Here is a 17,984-nt window from a genome sequence, read left to right as displayed (position 1 = left end):
CAACATGAATAGCTTTAATTTGAAACAATGGGAAAATTGGATAATGTTGAAACATTAAACTGATGTATAGGTTTTGTTTTGTGTTCTATTCCATTGTAATCAGCAAGACAATTTGTTTCTTTAATGAGATAGTGATTGCAAATGCCTGATAGAAAAATAACTTTCAATTGTGATAGAAGTACTGCATGCAAGAATTGACTCACACAACAAGAACAGCAAAATTATATTTATTACTAATATCATCTTTAGTGTGGAAAGACAACAAATAATAAGGTCCAGATTGTGGACCCAGTGACACTTGCATTCCATATAGACCCTCTAGCCTATCCCATATCTCAACTAAGAAAGTGAACAATAATATTTGAACTTCCTTTTCAGTGTGTTAGCAAATATATCGGAGTCAGTATGGACGGAAGGTTGGATTAACTGGAAGTTATCAGAAATAGCCTGGAATTCAGCTGGGCTTATGAAATCTTTACTATAGTTATTCAGGGTACACAAATTTAGTCTTTACATAAAGTTTTTAATTTTACCTAAAATATGTTCACTAGAACCTTTTCTGGTTTCACACGGAGGGTGGTGACGCACTGGAACAGTTTGCCCAAGGAGGTTGTGGATGCCCCATCCCTGGAGGCATTCAAGGCCAGGCTGGATGTGGCTCTGGGCAGCCTGGTCTGGTGCACATAGCAAGGGGGTTGAAACTCGATGATCATTGTGGTCCCTTTCAACCCAGGCCATTCCATGATTCTATGATTTTCCAAAAAAAAAAAAAAAAAAAAAAAAAAAAAAAAGGATTATAAAAGTGCAATAATTGTGTATATGAGTCATACTACCTTGTACTCAATAAAATTATCAATTATGTCAGCTGGAATGTTGCAATGTCTTAGGAAAATGTTCTTAGTCTAGACAAATCAATAGGAAAGGAAAGTTTGCTTTTCCAGAATAAGTAACAGAGGGGAAAGGTCAAGAACAAAACAGAAGAACACATAAACAAGCTAAATCTATCAGACAAATCCAAAAACATTTTGATAAATTAAAACCTACAGCACTGAAAACATGTGACATGAGACTAACTTCATCTCTGCACTGAAAAATTCGCTTTGTCTTTTTCTAGGTCCTTCTTAAGTTCCTTGTTTTCTTATACTCTGTTCTCAGCCCTAGACTCAAAAATTATTTTCTTTCTTAAGGGAAATTAATTATACAAATTATATAGCAAGTAATGGCTTAGGAGTAGAAGTGTGGTCCTCTGGTTCCTGGCAGAAGACTTTATTTGCTGAACATTTTATTCCAAATAAAAGGATAATTATTCAGAACATTGTTTAAGGGGAAAAAAAAATCATCATTAGGAGCAAGAAAATAAATCACTTTCATTCAGCTATAGGTCTGTTCCCCACTAAAAATTCTTATGTGACATAGTTGTTGCTGAGAATGACCTGGGACTTTAAAATATATATATATATTAATATAACATTATTGTTATTATACAGTAATGAGGGTCTAATGAAGTTTCTTTTATACTTGTGTATGTAGGTCAAATGTGCTGAAAAAACTCATATACATGCTAGAAATGGTCATTAATTGAATGTTAAATCCTTTTAACAAAGTGTAGAACTGGAAAAGATTGGTAAATTACATCAACAGTTTTGCTGTTAATTGAGGTTATGATAAAACAGTGCTAATATTTGATTGCCACCATTTCATGTTTCCCTTATAATTGTAAGGCAATAAAAATCCAATATCCTTAATGAGGAATCAAGAAATAAAAGTATTGAGCTGTTGCCAAGAATTTGTATACAATCATTGTTTTAAAAGTAACATCATAAAAGACTGAAAATGGGAGGAATTTGCAAAAAGTTGAACCAGTAATGAGGTGCTGTAAAAGGAAAGAATAAAAAGAGCAAAATACTTCCAGATATATATCTGTCATTGTCAGAGTACGATGCTCTCTAAGGTCCTTTGCTGGACTCTTTCCAGTATGCCCACATCTCTCTTATACTTGGTGGCCCAGAAGTGGATAAAGTAGTCTAGGTACAGCCTCCAGCTGGTCAGGGAATAGAACCGTGGAGCAGGACCATGCTCACTAGAACTTCTCATCTGCTACTGACTGAACAATTACAATATGAAGTATCTCTATTTCTTTTGAATGTCTGTGGAAAGTGGAATCCCATGGAAGAAGTGAGTTGTAAACAGTAGTGAACTGAATTCTGTAAAATCACTACATTCCCTGCACGTGGTTGGGAAAATGTGGACTGACAATATTATTTGCCATCAGCAACAGTGCTTGCCCGATTGCATCAGGAAGGAGTTCCTTTATCTGATATCCGTTGAACAAATATCCTGGCGTTGCAAGTCAAGTGAGAGACCACTCCACTTTCACTTCTACTGTTTAAGCAAAGGCACTGCATGGTGAGAGGGTTACATTTTATCCTTAATCAAAGTTACAAGAAGCAGCCTGCTTCAAGCAATGAGACTGGGAATGTGAACTTGAACAGGTTTTAAAGTAGTAAGAAGCATAAAAAGAGTAATGATCAGAAAAAAAGCAACAAAGTGGGAAGGGATCCTGGAATATGCGAGTTTAATGGAAATGGAGAGTTGCGGAAAACAATGTTCATTGTGCATTTAGTGTCAGAAGAATAATAGCAAAGAGTGGCTTTAAAGATCTAAAAAAGAATTACATGATTCCAAAGCATGAGAGTTTAAAGCTGAAATGTAATTCATCTGCAAAATGGAAATGTATGTATGCTGCTCCAAAAGTAATGCCTCTTATTTATTAAATGGAAACCAGCACAGATACACAGAGCACAGTAACACTTTGATAGAGCAAATTCTTAGCTAGGAAACACCCTTTTCAGCATAGTCACTACCATTAGATGCGTGTTTTCACCAGTGATCAACAAGAGCCTGCATGCTATGGTCATAAAACTATGTACCAGTGGAGATGATCCAGTGTCATCGTCACCACCGCTGAAATGCACCACCGACTCCTCACTGTGCTCGCATCCACTGTTTTGGTCTCCATCAATGTTCAGCAAGCATCGATGCCATTTTTTCCACGTGGAGGAATGCTGTTTTACTCCTTTTCTTCATACACACTTCCACATCAGACATCATTCTCTCAGATCCCCCCTCTGCTGCTGTTTCTCAAATGGCAATAAAATATTGCAGAATTTTGGTGGGGAGGCTCAACTTCTACTGCTGTAGCACCAGCACCCACTTCTGACATTGGTGACCAACATCATAAAATAGGATGCATTACTTTCAGAGCAGGCCTTATATTTTTCTTTGACTGTAAGATGTGGTATGATCAGTGTTTCTTCATGAGCCCCAATAATATTTTATACAAGGTGAGAATTTGAGCCATTGACTTCATTTAATTTCATTTCTTCAGGGAGAAAAAAGAAATGATGAATGTTTAAAAAAAATAATATCGTAATGAAGCTGTAAATTAATTTCATTTCAACTGTTTTACTATTTATAAATCATGGATGAAATAAGCCAGAAAAGCAAGATGTTCAATTATTATAATTATCACCTAGGACCTTTCAAATAGTGCATACCTGTGTTCATGTCAGACTGCATATTGTAGTAGAATTTTCTGTTCCATTAGCCAGCAAATCTCTTTTATGACTGTTTTTCTCATTCTATTGTCCTGTGAGAAATGCATGCTAAATTTTTTTTGTTATCCAATGCTTTCAGTAATATTGCCATATTAAAGGTATACAAAGTGAGAGAAAGGAGGGGTAGGCGAGAACTACTGTGGCTTTATAAATTCAGCTTTCCTAAGGCAAAAGTCTGGCAGAATTATTAGAAAATGAACATATATATGTTTTATGCATGTCTTATCATCTTTTGGGATTAATTGTGTTTTTTTTTCTGTAGATCTGCATCCTGGCTGGTGTTTTCTATTTTATATTTATGTGCTTGACCACCCTTAAACAAATGTCATAAATTAACTTGTAATAGTGAACTTCTTGCAGTACAACTAATTCCTGCAGATGCTCTCATGCTATTGTATATAAACTTGTTGTAATTTTCCAGACGTATGTTTTTAAATGAAAGATTTAGCAATATGAACAAAGAAATCCTCTTTCATTGTTTTGTCCAGCTGACCATCCCAGCTTAGATCCATGTTGTTGTTTTTCATTATTCAGTCACATGATTAAGTGGTGTCACAACAGTAAAATTACCTCAAGCCTGTTCTAACAGTGCTTTTCCATTAAGTTTGCATGTTTAGATTTCTTTTACAGTGAAATACATTTCCTGTTTATACAGTGCTTAAGTCATACCAAACATTCCACACTTTATTCAGTCTTCCTATCAAAGAGAGAAGAAAATTTGATTGCATCTGCCCTCTTGAATAGTTTGTAATATTGCTACGGTCACTGCTATACTTAACATTGTAAAGAGATGACAAGTAGAAAGTTTTCTGATACCTGGTGTGGAAGTGTGACTGATGCTCCATTAGCTCATGGTGTATCACATTCAAGGGTTAATGGGTTAAGCAAGGGTTAAAAACAGAGTATTCCTTTGAAGATAGTTCTGTTTTTTTCCCTACCCCTAATGCTGAACACAGCAATAGGAAAGCTGGCAATGGCTTGGACTAAGCAACAGGTATGTGTGCCTAGAAAAAAATCGGAAGATTTAATATATTTCAAGTGAAAAACTGATAATTTTTTACAATTCTGTCCACTAATTAACGATATTTTCAAAATTCCAGGCAATCAAATCACTAGACTGAGTTTAAAAAAAAAAAAAAAAAAAAAAAAAAGAAGGAGAGGATGAGGAGGATGAGAGGAAGGAGGAAGCCAGGATGCGAGGAGGCAACAGCCAGTAAGCTGCCAATAGGGGACATTTATCTGTGTGATGAGGTGTAACCTGTCAGGCTGCTCAGCAGCACACAGCCTTTCGCTCATCCCCCCCTCTCGCAGCTGGATGGGGGAGAGAATAGGGAGGAGAAGAACCAAAGTAGGACTCGTGGGTTGAGATTAAAAAAACCTATCAACTGTGACAGAAAAGTAAGAGAAATGGAAAATAACAATAGTAGTGGTAATAATATGTATATATATATATATTAAAAAAACAACTGATGCGCAGTGCCTGCTCATCCCCACCCAGTTTAGGGCAGCTGTCCTAGTTCTGTGCCCTCCCAGCTCCTGGTGTCCACCGCAGACCCCTTACTGTCAGGACAGAATGGGAAGCTGAGAAATTGAAACATCCTTGGCTCTGTACAGCACTGCTCAGTAACATCTAAACATCAGTGTGTTATCAACATTGTTTTTTTCCTAAGGTTAGAACACAGCATCATACCAGACACTATGAAGAAAAATCAACTCTGTCCCAGCTGCAACCAGTCAGACTGACTGAAGTGTAAAATCCAAATTACTGTCCTGAATACGTTTCACTTGCTATTCAAAACTGCTTTCTAAAGTTGGGCGTAACTCTTGCTGCTAAATCTGAGAAAGTCAATAGACCAGCAGTCTTAAGAGCAATTTTATTTTTTAATTTTCCTGGCACTAATTTGCTATTTTTCATTACATCCTCTGAAAGCTAATTTTATTCTGCCCTATAGCGTAGTACCCCTTGATTCATGTTGTTAATTAGTTTAGGTTTTTTGTTGGTGGGGATTTTTTGGGGCATATGTGTGAGGATTTTACTTGCTATGAATGACAGCTATATTTTATTTTTGAATGTTAGAAAACACTACTCTCCTTAGTCACTACAATATAATAGAAAAGGAATTTTCTTCCTCATTAAGTACAGCACTGTTTTCATTGACTGCAAAAGAAAGGAGAGAACAATAAAGGAAGAGTCAAAAACAAGGAAGAGAGAGTGAACCAAAGCTTCAAACAAGAATCAGTGTGTCTTAAGTTGTATAAGTGTGAATGCACTGAAAGCTAATTGCAGTGTGATTTCCTTGATAAAACAGCATGCTGAAAACTGCTGCAAAGCAGACTAATTTTAGGACATTAAAATTCTGGTTTTATTATTAAGATTGTTGTTTGACGTTTGATGGCAAGATTCAGTAATTTCCTACTAGTGTCATTCTATAACACTATTAAATACCTCAGCATTAATGATGGTGTTCCATTAATATTATATAAGGAACGTGACATTTTTTGGCAATACTCGATAGCTAATAAAGATGGAAAATTTTGGATTAATTCTCCCCATTCTGTATCCAGATCTGTCCATTTTGATAGCAGATGTCTTCCTTCCAACCCCCTGCATCAATATCTTTCTTCTTTCCTTTGTTTCTTTGTTACCTCCTTTATTAGTTCCTTCCTTCCTTGCTTCCTCTAAACAGTCTCAAAGTCAGCCTTCCTCTCCCTTTACTAAACGCAATAGCTATAAAGATTACCATATATATATATATGAATATACATCTGGCAACAATATGCTGCCATGGGACTACTTTGCAAATTCCTTCACAAAGTTTATCTTTTTGTAAAATGTAAATATATCTGATTGGTAAATTATATCAGAAATATGTCTTATCTTCATCCTTTAAAATATTACTCTGTTTGTTTATTGTTTGTTTTGTTTTTCCTCTAACAAGAAGGATATGAAATTCATTAATAACACCAGCTAGAGTTGTCAACCGCATCATATAAAGCACAATAAATACATAAATTTAAGAGGCTGTAAACATCCTATAATAGAAAAACTGGTCCAAACCATTCCTGCATCAATCTACATTATATATATTCTAAAATTCTTTCTGCAGGGGATTTTTTTTTCCATCAATATAGCAAAGAAACCATAATGTTATTGTATTGTAATATTATATTATAAATGCATTTATATTATTATATTATATTATATTATTAGATATTATAAAGATAATTAATACTGATAATGATTGCTAGCAACAGGATGGCTTTTCCACTGGAAAAAAAAAGTCCAAGTTTAACAATAACAGGGCTTAATGGAAAAGACTATCAAGCTATTTTCAGTACAGAGGGGCATCCACTGCCAGTCTGGGCAACCTTTATCCAGTGCCTCACCGCTCTTACTGTAAAAAACTTCTTTCTGATATCCAATCTAAATCTCCTCTCTTTAAGTTTGAGACCATTTTCCCTTATCCCAACAGAGCCTGATGAGGAGTCTGTCTCCTTCTTCTATACAGCCTCCTTTTAGATACTAAAAGGCTGCTATCAAATCTCCTCGGAGCCTCAGATTATGTGCAAGTAGCCATTGCCCACAAGAAAAACTCTCAGCTTAGATGGTACTTGAACAGTATAAAATTTTTGCAAGCAATCTGGTTTGTACAAAGCATAAATTTAATTGGGAGATTTCTGTGCAGTTTATTCAGACTGTACTCTGCTATAGTCTTTCACATCCATCCAGTTAGAAAGTATTTCCTATCAATTAGCTCAAATGTTTATTGGTATAGTCCGACTATATCACAGCTTGGCAGTGGGATATAGAGTATTCCATACTATTTTAATCAGCCTTTTATGACTGTTCCCATAGCCCAATTCTTTACTCTGGGCACCGTTTTTCTCTTGCAGTTTCCAAAATCTTAGTTAATGTCTCCAAAACAGTAATTTTGTCAGTATTTTTATTTTTTAATAAATTTTAAAAACTACTGTACTGAACATTTACAATTTAAAGATTAAAAAAAATGTACTGAATCATGCATGGGATTCTATATTAAAGGTACACTGCAAATTTCTGTGTTCAATTCAGCACCCTTGTGCTTTCCGTGGAAGTTTCATTGTTCTGCACTGAAGTTCCACAGAACCAAACCCCCATGCTCAGTTGTGACATACATCTTTTCTGCACAACACATGTGATGTAAAGATTCACAAGCATGTGAACCATAACTCTGTCCTTCACAGAGGATTACTTCATTGTAATTTCTGGACATGCAAATTAGAATCACGAAGTGACAGAAAAGTTGAGAGTGCCAGTCACCTCTGGAGATCGTCTTGTTGAACCCTACTAACCAAGGGGCTGGTTGCCCAAGAGCATGTTCAGTTGTGAATATCTGCACAGACTGAGATTCCATAACCTGTCAGCACAACCTGTTCCAGTCTGACCACACTCACAGTAGGAGAAAAATTATCTTACGTTCAGAGGAAATGTTCTGAGTTTCAGTTTGTGCCCACTGCCTCTTCTCCTTGTCACCAATGACAATTGTGCCTCCATCTGTTTTTGCACTCCACCCCTCCAATCCCCTAATGATCTTTGTGGCCTTTTGCTGAACTCTCTCCAATAAATCAGTCTCTCTCTTCTGCTGGTGAGTCCAGCATCCCAGATGTATTTCAGCAGTGCTGAGTAGAGGAGAAGATCACCTCCTCAACCTGTTGTTGAAATCTTGTTCACCTTGTTGCGCACTAGATCCCCCAGCTTCTCCTCTGCAAAGCTGCTTTCCATTCACGGGTTCTTCAGCCTGTACTGGTGTATGAAACTATTCCTCCCTGGGTGCAGTATTATTAATTTATCTCTGCTGAACCTTATTAAGTTCATATCCCATTTCTCCTGCCTTTCCTCTGAATGGCAGCACACTCACATGGTGTTCCAGCTGCTTCTCCCAGTTTTACCCTGTCTGCAAACTGTCTGAAGGTGTATCCCATCATCTCATGGGTTTTGATCAAGAACTGACGGCTGGGGTATGCTACCAGGGATTGACCTCCAGCTGAACTTCATGTCATTTATGACAACTCATTGAGCTTGGCTGCTCCGTTAGTTTGTAGCCCACCTCACTGACCACTTATCCAGCTTGTAAAAAAATACTTCACGAGTTTGTCTGTACATAACGCATTGGTGGGAAGCAGTGCAGGCACATTCTTAAAGGATCTGTACTTGTAAAATACTAAGGTCTATGTTTCAGAGGGATCTGCATAGGATTACACTCACCAGTCACACAGAAGTCCATGACAAAAGGTTGTATGCAGTAATGTTAGTTGGGATTCTACAGCTGAATTCATTAATTTCTGCTCAAGTCCATAGAGTGACTACTTTCCACGTAGCTTGGACTGTGACTATCAAAGTCTATATTTAACCTCAGAAACAGTGATTGCTTATAATTTAACCTTTCTACATTACTACTTTATCTTCCTTATGTTGTCAAGGAAGACAAGTATATCCTATATATGGATGATTATATCCCGTTTATGAACAAGCACCAGAGCATTTTAATTTACTTCATACTAACCTAGATAGAGGAAAAATGGATTTTAAATGTCTATGAAATTCTCCTCTATTTAGTTAGGGAGGGAGGGAGGGAGGGAGGGAGGGAGGGAGGGAGGGAGGGAGGAAGGAAGGAAGGAAGGAAGGAAGGAAGGAAGGAAGGAAGGAAGGAAGGAAGGAAGGAAGGAAGGAAGGAAGATCAAAGACCAATAGCATAGCTTTGGATGTATGCTTAATACTTTAACAGATGTCATCAATCTTTTTTTTTTTTTTTTTTTTTTTTTTAATGAGTTTCAGTGCATGCTTCCCTGAATTGATCATCTCTTGTCATCAGTTTTATTCTTCTGTTCTGGATTTTCACATTATATATTAATTTTATTTCACATAATACTTTTTCATAATACTCACATAATATTATATTTATATAATAATATATTTCACATAATATATTTATGTTACAATGCACAATTGTAAAATAAGGGGTATCCTTAGGTTCTGGATAGTACACTTGTTATGAACATCCCCAATGCTGAATCCAACTTTGCTTACATAACAGCAGCATTTCATTTTGAAGATCAGCGTTCTCAGAAGCTCTCCACAAAATATTAACCAAACCAATGCAACACGAAACAAGTACCAGTGGCATTTTGCATATATATATATAAAATCTGTATTCCTCTCCCTATGCCTAACTTGCGATTATTATCTGAAACTAAAATGTAATTTTTATTGAAATTAAATAATGGACTCTTTTTTAAGAAAAAAAGAAAAGTGTTTTACAAAGAGAATTCACTGGGAATAATCTATATATTCTGCTACAAACTAATAATTCTGTGTATTGAAGAATCTCTCCCAAAAATTTGTGATGCCTTTACATATATTTATTCAGCTCACTGAAGTCATAATACTGCTCAGAGCTTTTCAGCTGATACTTCTTGGGAAAGTTCCTCTGAAAATGGTATTTAGTTCTGTGTAGAAGGAAAAGAAATGAAGACAACTCAGAAAAACAAAGAATTTCTTACCTGGAATAAAGAAAAGAGAATTGCAGAATCTCCACTAGTAATAAGAAAATACATCACAGGAATTGGGATTGGATAAAGAGAGCCAAGGATCTCAATGGAGATTCAGAAGACAAAGATGTTTATTAATTTTTTCTTACCCTATTGTTATATCTGCAGTCGGGAACTGTTTTGCTTTCATACAACTCTGCTTTCAACCTAATTTCTTTGTCAATTATGTCTGTCTTATGGATTATACTTTTATATAGTGGTATAATAATGTTACACTTAATGATCTTATAAATATATTTAAATATATTCTCAAATCAATACCTTAAATAATTTTTTCAATGCTTATGCACTTTGGGAGGAGCAAAAGAGTTGTCTGTCCACCATGCATCAAGACAACATCATTTTTATCCAGCTGATCCTGCTCAATATATATCTCAATTTAAAGAGCTTTTTCTACAGAAAAAGATGAGCATGCTGATATGACATGATGAAACTGAAAGTTATTTCTGAATCCTGAACAAACTAGATGTAAAAGTGATAATTCTCTTTACTCTTGTTGTGGTTTTACCTGACAGGAAGCTAAGTACTTGCAGTGTGACAAGAGAGTGAATCAGAAAGAGGTAATACTCGTTGATTGAGAAAAAGACAGTTTAACAGGACAGAAAATGGAAGAGGAATAATAGTAATAATTATAATAGCAATAATAGTAATTACAAAACAAGCCCAGCCCTGTCCCAAGCTGTGGCAGCCCCATCAATCAACTCCCCCCACTTTTACTGTTCATCATGACTCCACATTTTATGGAATATCCCTTTGGTCCGTTTAGGGAAGGTGTCCTGATTCTGTCCCTTTCCAGCTCCTTGTATCCCCCCGGCCTCCTCACTGGTAGGGCAGGACAAGGAGTTGATACATCCTTGATGTTTCATTCAAAATACTATATCTATTTTGCAGCTACTTCATATATTAGAAGATTCTTTAAAAGCCTCAGTTCTCAAGTTGGCAAAAATCTGTTTAATAAGGTCCTCTCTAAAATTATTTAAAACCAATTAGTAGGCCTTCTTACTCATATGAGAATTTCAATTATATATGCCATTTATCTATGACACTTATTCGTAGAAGAGTTTATAGGGTTATCTTTGCTCTTAATCACACGATTCTGATGGGACAGACTTGTAAATTAATCCACTGCATTAGTAGTTTTTGTTAAGTTCAACTTCAAGTCCTGATTTTTGAACATTAGTAAAGTGTTTAGTAAACAGTTATCACTAGTACATGAACATTAGTAAACATGAGTAAATTTGAATTAGCATTAAAATGGTTAAATGTTGCCTTGTACAGCTCATCATGATTTCTCTGTTTTTACTAGTAACTACACGCTGGATGTTTATTTAATACTTGCTTGAAATATATACTCAAGTATGGTTACTAATTGTAGTGGTTTCCCTGGGCAACTTGCTCTGGGTGTCCCTTCTTGTGGGAGCACTGGGGGTTTAGACAGGATGGACCCAGAGTTCCCTTCAGACCTTTGTCTGTTCTTTGATTCTGTCCAGCACTCTGATGTGCTGGACAAATGCATCAAGCCTTCTTTGCACTGAGGCGATGGTGTCAGAAATCCTCTACACTCGTCCTGAAGTATGCAGTTTGAAAGAATGATAGTTCACTCCATTCCTGTGACCTCAGACCTGTCTCAGCTGATCCTGGCATAGCTGTACGATATCCCCATCATCCACTCTACTGCAATCACCATCTTCATCATAAGCAATCTGGATCCATCTTACTTAAAGCAGTTTAAAGTAGTTTCTTAATGTTTCAGGCAACATTTATGACAGCCGAATGTCTTTTATTCGTTATCTATTTTTCCCAGTGTGATAGAAGTAACTGTAAAAAGCTTTGTTTTCATGTTGTCAACTCTGTGCATAGACATACCTCAATTTGTGCTTGTATTTCTTTTGAGCTTATGAATTTCATTTGTCTGAAAATTACAAATTTCTGTTGGATTTATAATTACAGTCTTATGTAAAATAATCTTAAATACACAAATCCTTGCTGAAATGTTGGACAGCCATCCTGGCTGAAAAACGAGAATGCTTCATTCCAAGCATAAAAATATGTTTTAATTAAACATTTTAAGAGTATACTTTGGTATGTGTGACAGTTTGCAAATATATTCTATTCTCTTAATAGAAACACATATCACAGATAGTGGAGAGGCAAGATTCTAAGCCACGCATATAACAGATTTTGTACTTTAAAATCACATTTGTACAGTAAAAGAAAGCCAATGATGGAATAAATATGGTGTTATATGACAAAAGAAACCAAGCATGCTATTGCAGTGTTTTCCTTTTCTTCCCATGCAGAATGCCTGGAAGGTGTGTAAGGACTATGTACGTTGGAGGTGTCACATTTGGTAGCACAACAGATGTCCCCAAGTTAAGCCCATGAATAAGTTCATGGAGGTGAGCCTTCAACCACATGATCTAACAATATCTACAACAAGGTGGAAAAGCTGGACAGGAATAACCTGATACCAAAAAAGAGTATTATTTTATCTGTAGCAACAAAGTGAAGCTTTCAAATAAGAGATAACAAAGCCTTTAGTTAGAAGTTTTGCAGAGCTGACTTTGCAAATGAGGTGAAGTTTTACATGGATGCAGCTAACACTGGAGTCCTAAAAATGAGTTTACAAAAATTAAAAAACTAGATGTAGAGTTGTTCTTCCACACAGACATGAACATCTATACAGACCACCCTGTATTATGACAGCCTGTTGAACATTAGATCAAACTCTATAGGCATCCACGATACTTTTCTGATTAAACGAAGCAATAGAAATCCATATGGATATTTTCTCATCCAAACACATTTTTGAAGGGAATTCCTCAAGAAAGTGATATGCTATCTTTCTGACTGTCCTTCTAATCTAAGACCAAGGTTGTGCTGAGAGAAAGAAAACACAAATTTCAGGGACATGAGCAGTGTTGCATGCAGTATTCTGAGATGGAATCACACAAACACATATTCACTACTTGATGGCAAGGCCTTTAAATATAAATGGAAAGGCCCCTAAAGCACTCTGTTCATGGCAACTCACACCTCCTGGGGGTTTAGCTGACTGGGATAAGGTCCAGTGCAGCTAGAAAGGAAAAATAAAAAAAAATCCTGTTGAAGAGTTGCCCCATCGAGGCCATACTCCTGTACTGTGTGCGCACTAGTCTGACTCCCCAGAGCAGAAGGATTCTATCAGACCCCTGGTTAAATACTACTACTACTACTACTACTACTACTAATACTACTACTGCTACTACTACTACTACTACTAAATTTATATATAATAATAATTAATAAATTATTATTATTATAATATAATAATAATAATGCTTCTGCTCTGGGGGGTTTATAATAATAAAATTTAATATTATTATTAATATATATTAATATATGTTATATATTTATATATTTTATTATATATAAAAATATATATAATCACATATATAGTAGTTAATAATAATTTATATAATAATATAATAATATAATATAACAACAACAACAATAATAATAACTTTTATTATAAAGGTGCCACTGTCCTAAAGCACCTAAAGCATATCTGACCTAATACGTTTTACTGAAAAATATGTGTGTCTTTGTGCCCTTTGTACCATTTAAGAAAGTTTGCAGCACAAAAAAGTAAATACAGTGACCTAAAAAATCCCCTACTTGCTCCGGATTGTCCTCCGCTACCTCTGTGTGTAATTAGAAATGAGTAGAGAAAGTGCTTAAGATTTCTGTGAGCTCTCTTTATTCTGAAGATTCTTCAGGTGGTCAGCTTCTGCTTCTCTCAGTTACTGCAGAAGGAGAAAGGGAGATTTTAGTCTAACTTTCTGTGAGTAACATACCTCCTATTCCTCCTGTATGCATACTCCTGCAATTGATATCACCAGCAATTATATAATAATGTATTCCAAAGACTAAATATCTGCAATGTACAATATAGTAAAATCTCTGTAAAAGTCAAATGGTATCTTATACTGCTATCTGACCAGCAGCTGAGTGCTACTTTTTTATGTTGGCTGTGCTAACAAGATAGAGATAATATGCACACAGTACTTTGAAAATATAAAGAGTATCTACAAATGTTCAGATACCACTTAGGTAATTTCCTAGATCTGTGAAAATGTTTAGCTCATGAAAGCACATATTAATTCAATGATTAGAAGCAAAAGAGAATATGGGCAGTTTAGGGCACAAGAACACAAGACAAGTTTAGGGCAAATAAGCTCTGCATTCCTAGGTGGAGGAAGTCAGGAAAGGAAGGCAAGAGACCATCATGGCTGAACTGGGACCTGCTGGTCAAAATAAAGAAGAAAATGCACAGGCAGTGGAAGCAGGATCAGGTAAACTGGGAGGAGTACAGGGATGCTGCTGGGCTGTGTAGGGATGGAGTCAGGAAGGTCAAGGCCCAACTGGAATTGGACTTGGCAAGGGGTGCAAAGAAGAATAAGAAAGGCTTCTACAGGTACATCAACCAGAAAAGGGAAGTCCAAGAGAGTATACGCTCCTGAGTGAGAAACATAGTCAGGCTAGTAACAAGGACAAGGAGAAGGCTGAGGTATTCAGCAACATTTCTGCCTTAGTCTTCACTAGAGAGTGCCATTCACATAGCCCTTGAGCAGGTGGTTTGGAAGGTGCGAAACGTGGGGACTGATGGTTCACAACGACCTGAAGAACCCAAGCATCCATAAGTCTACAGGTCCTGATGAAATGCATCCCTGAGTCCTAAAGATGATGTAGTCACTAAGCCACTCTCAGTGAGTGAGAGGCGAGGTGAAGTCCCTGGTGACTGGAAAAAAGGCAGTATAACGCCCATTTTTAAGAAAGGTAGAAAGAATGAGCTACCAATCTGTTAGCCATACCTCAGATTACCTCTGTCCACCTTTAACTGATGAGATTATCCTGATGTGGAGCTCATATCTAAATTAGTTTCTGCCCTTAGAAAAATGTAATATTTTCATTGATCTTACCCAGTTTTTTTTTTCTTTTTTCAGCTAGTAACCAGCTCACAATATCACGATTTTTTGTTATGATTTTGGAAAAGAAAAGTTTGGTGTGAAAAGCACATCTTACTGCATCTATAAGCAAAAGTTCTTTCCTATAGCTCAGCTGAAAAAACAAATTCCAACTAAGTATTAAAAGATAAGGTGACCAAATGCAAAAACAAAACAAAACAAAAACAAAGAAAATATGCACAAGTATGATTGTGTTTGCATAAGTATGATACAAATTGAATGAACATAAATACTTCCCTTTACACATATATGTACAAGCACGTTTCATCAAAAATTCTGAGCTAGCCTTGTCTACTTTTAACTTTTACTCTCTTCATAGCTCAGATAACATATTGGCCTGTATTGAAACTCTTGATGAGTCTATTTTATGAATGTTTTAACTGCTGGATTACCTTATCAATAAAGAAGCAACTCCTACAGTTGTATCCTAACATCAGCCAATCCTCAGGATCAGTTGATTTTTCTGTCAAGGTAGATTTATCTCTGAAGAGATACCGGCCTGTTTAAGCATATGGCTATACACTTTCTTCCTTCAAGACTGCTTAGTGTGTCTCTTCATATGCATTTCCTTTACTGTAAAGAGGCTGTGCTGCATCCAGAGTCTGAAAAGAAAGGAGAACTATTATGAGATCTAGGGGTACTGGTCAAGCTCAAATGGACTACTGCAGTACATACATGTACTCATAGCAGCAATTTAATCATAACAGGAGAAACATCAGAAACTCTGAGGAACAATGTGTAAGTCTCAGTTTTGTTAGCACAGTAGATTTAGTGACAGAGCCAAAAGGTGACCTTTCCCTTCCCGTCTTCTCTCCCCAGAACCAGCAGACAATGTGCGCATTTCAGATGTGCAGTTGCATAACCTAGCTTCCCTTCCCTTCCCTTCCCTTCCCTTCCCTTCCCTTCCCTTCCCTTCCCTTCCCTTCCCTTCCCTTCCCTTCCCTTCCCTTCCCTTCCCTTCCCTTCCCTTCCCTTCCCTTCCCTTCCCTTCCCTTCCCTTCCCTTCCCTTCCCTTCCCTTCCCTTCCCTTCCCTTCCCTTCCCTTCCCTTCCCTTCCCTTCCCTTCCCTTCCCTTCCCTTCCCTTCCCTTCCCTTCCCTTCCCTTCCCTTCCCTTCCCTTATTTTTGTCCATTTCCTTTTTACACTGAGAGAAAATGAATGGGATTTGAGGATGAATTTTTGATCACCAGATAAGATTTTCTGATGACAGAGCACATCTTCACTGAAATCATAAAGTAAGCTAGATTAAAAGCACATGAGTCTGAAATGTCATAGTTCAGGATAAGGATTTGTAGGCTAAAATTATTCAAACTCCAATAAAACAACCCTCATTTTAGCTGCAGAAATCTCTGAAGTCCTCTCCATAGTCTGAATTAGAGCATTTTTCAGAGTTGATAGCTGCTTTGGTCACAGCTAGGATGTAGAAAGGAGATATATCTTTGAGTGAAAGAAAAGAGTGATGTCTCACTAACTTTTAGTTTCATGTTTTTGGAATAAGAAAGCAGACAAAAGTATCTACAAAAATTAAAGATCAATAATTATTAAAGATCAGTACTTTTCAACAGGCTTTCAAGACAATGTGTCTGATGGCATCATTTTCCTCTGTTCTACAAATATTCAAACCAGAAAAAAAGGAATCAAAATAAATGGGGTTGATGATAGAAAGATATAGATAAGAATATAAGAATATATAAGAATATAAGAATAGAAAGATATAGATCTTTCTATTGCTGTGGTAGTCATTACCACAAGTAGCTTTTTTTTTCATTTTGATGATTACAGCAGTCCAAAAGTATTACCAACAAAGTATAGAATAAAATATTTTTTTTCACTGTATCTATGGGCTATCTGTTGAATTCTATGAAACATTTGAGTTGTACGACTTTTTCCTATATCATTTCAGCTTGGAACATGTGAATATAAAGTGTGGATTTATCTATTATGTTTAACTTGTAAAACAAACATTTTTTACACAACTGCAGATCTTTACACCATGATCCTTGGATGGCTGAGTAAGTTCTATCTTCTACTTGACTGTATGTAACGTAGCAATAATCCATGGCCAACTGTCTTTTTTCTCAAAAAATATTATAGCAGTATCCTTATGGCTTTTCATAATGGGAATGGTCTGGATTAAATTACTTCCTTTTGTTTTAGTTTTGTCCTTTCAGTTCTTAAACCTGAAAGCATTATCTAATTTGATATGTGCATGTATTTTAACATATGCATTGTACTGGATGTGCCTGGCAAAGTCTCAGCAGCAGTGGGGCTGATCTCAGTCTCTGTGACAGGAAACTTGGGCCTGCCCAACTTTAGATACTGCTGGTTCCAGGCAGCCCTGTAGCCACCCCGTCACAACCACAGCTGAGGCTATCTATGACACTGTTGGAACTTCTGGGAAAACATGACTAAGAAAGGGCAAGACACTGAACAATAATGAGGAAAAAATATGTGAGGAACTGCCCTAAAATACTAAAGTGATAGAAGAAAAAAAATGAAGATGAAGGAGCAGTGGTGGTGCAGATGGTGCAGAAGAGCCCTGAACTTTGGTCACAGCAACCCCTTGCATTGCTACAGGCTTGGGGCAGAGCAGCTGGACAGCTGCACAAAGGAGAAGGATCTGGGGATGTTAGTTGACAGCTGCTGAACATGAACCAGCAGTGTGCCCAGGTGGCTTATGTCAGAAATAGTGTAGTCAGCAGGACCAGGGAGGTGATAGTCCCCTGTACTCAGCACTGGTGAGGCCGTACCTCGAGTACTGTGTTCAGTTTTG

Source organism: Gallus gallus, chromosome 8 (genome assembly GCF_016699485.2).
Source record: "Gallus gallus isolate bGalGal1 chromosome 8, bGalGal1.mat.broiler.GRCg7b, whole genome shotgun sequence".
Taxonomy (NCBI): domain Eukaryota; kingdom Metazoa; phylum Chordata; class Aves; order Galliformes; family Phasianidae; genus Gallus; species Gallus gallus.
Note: the sequence above shows the minus strand (reverse complement) of the source record.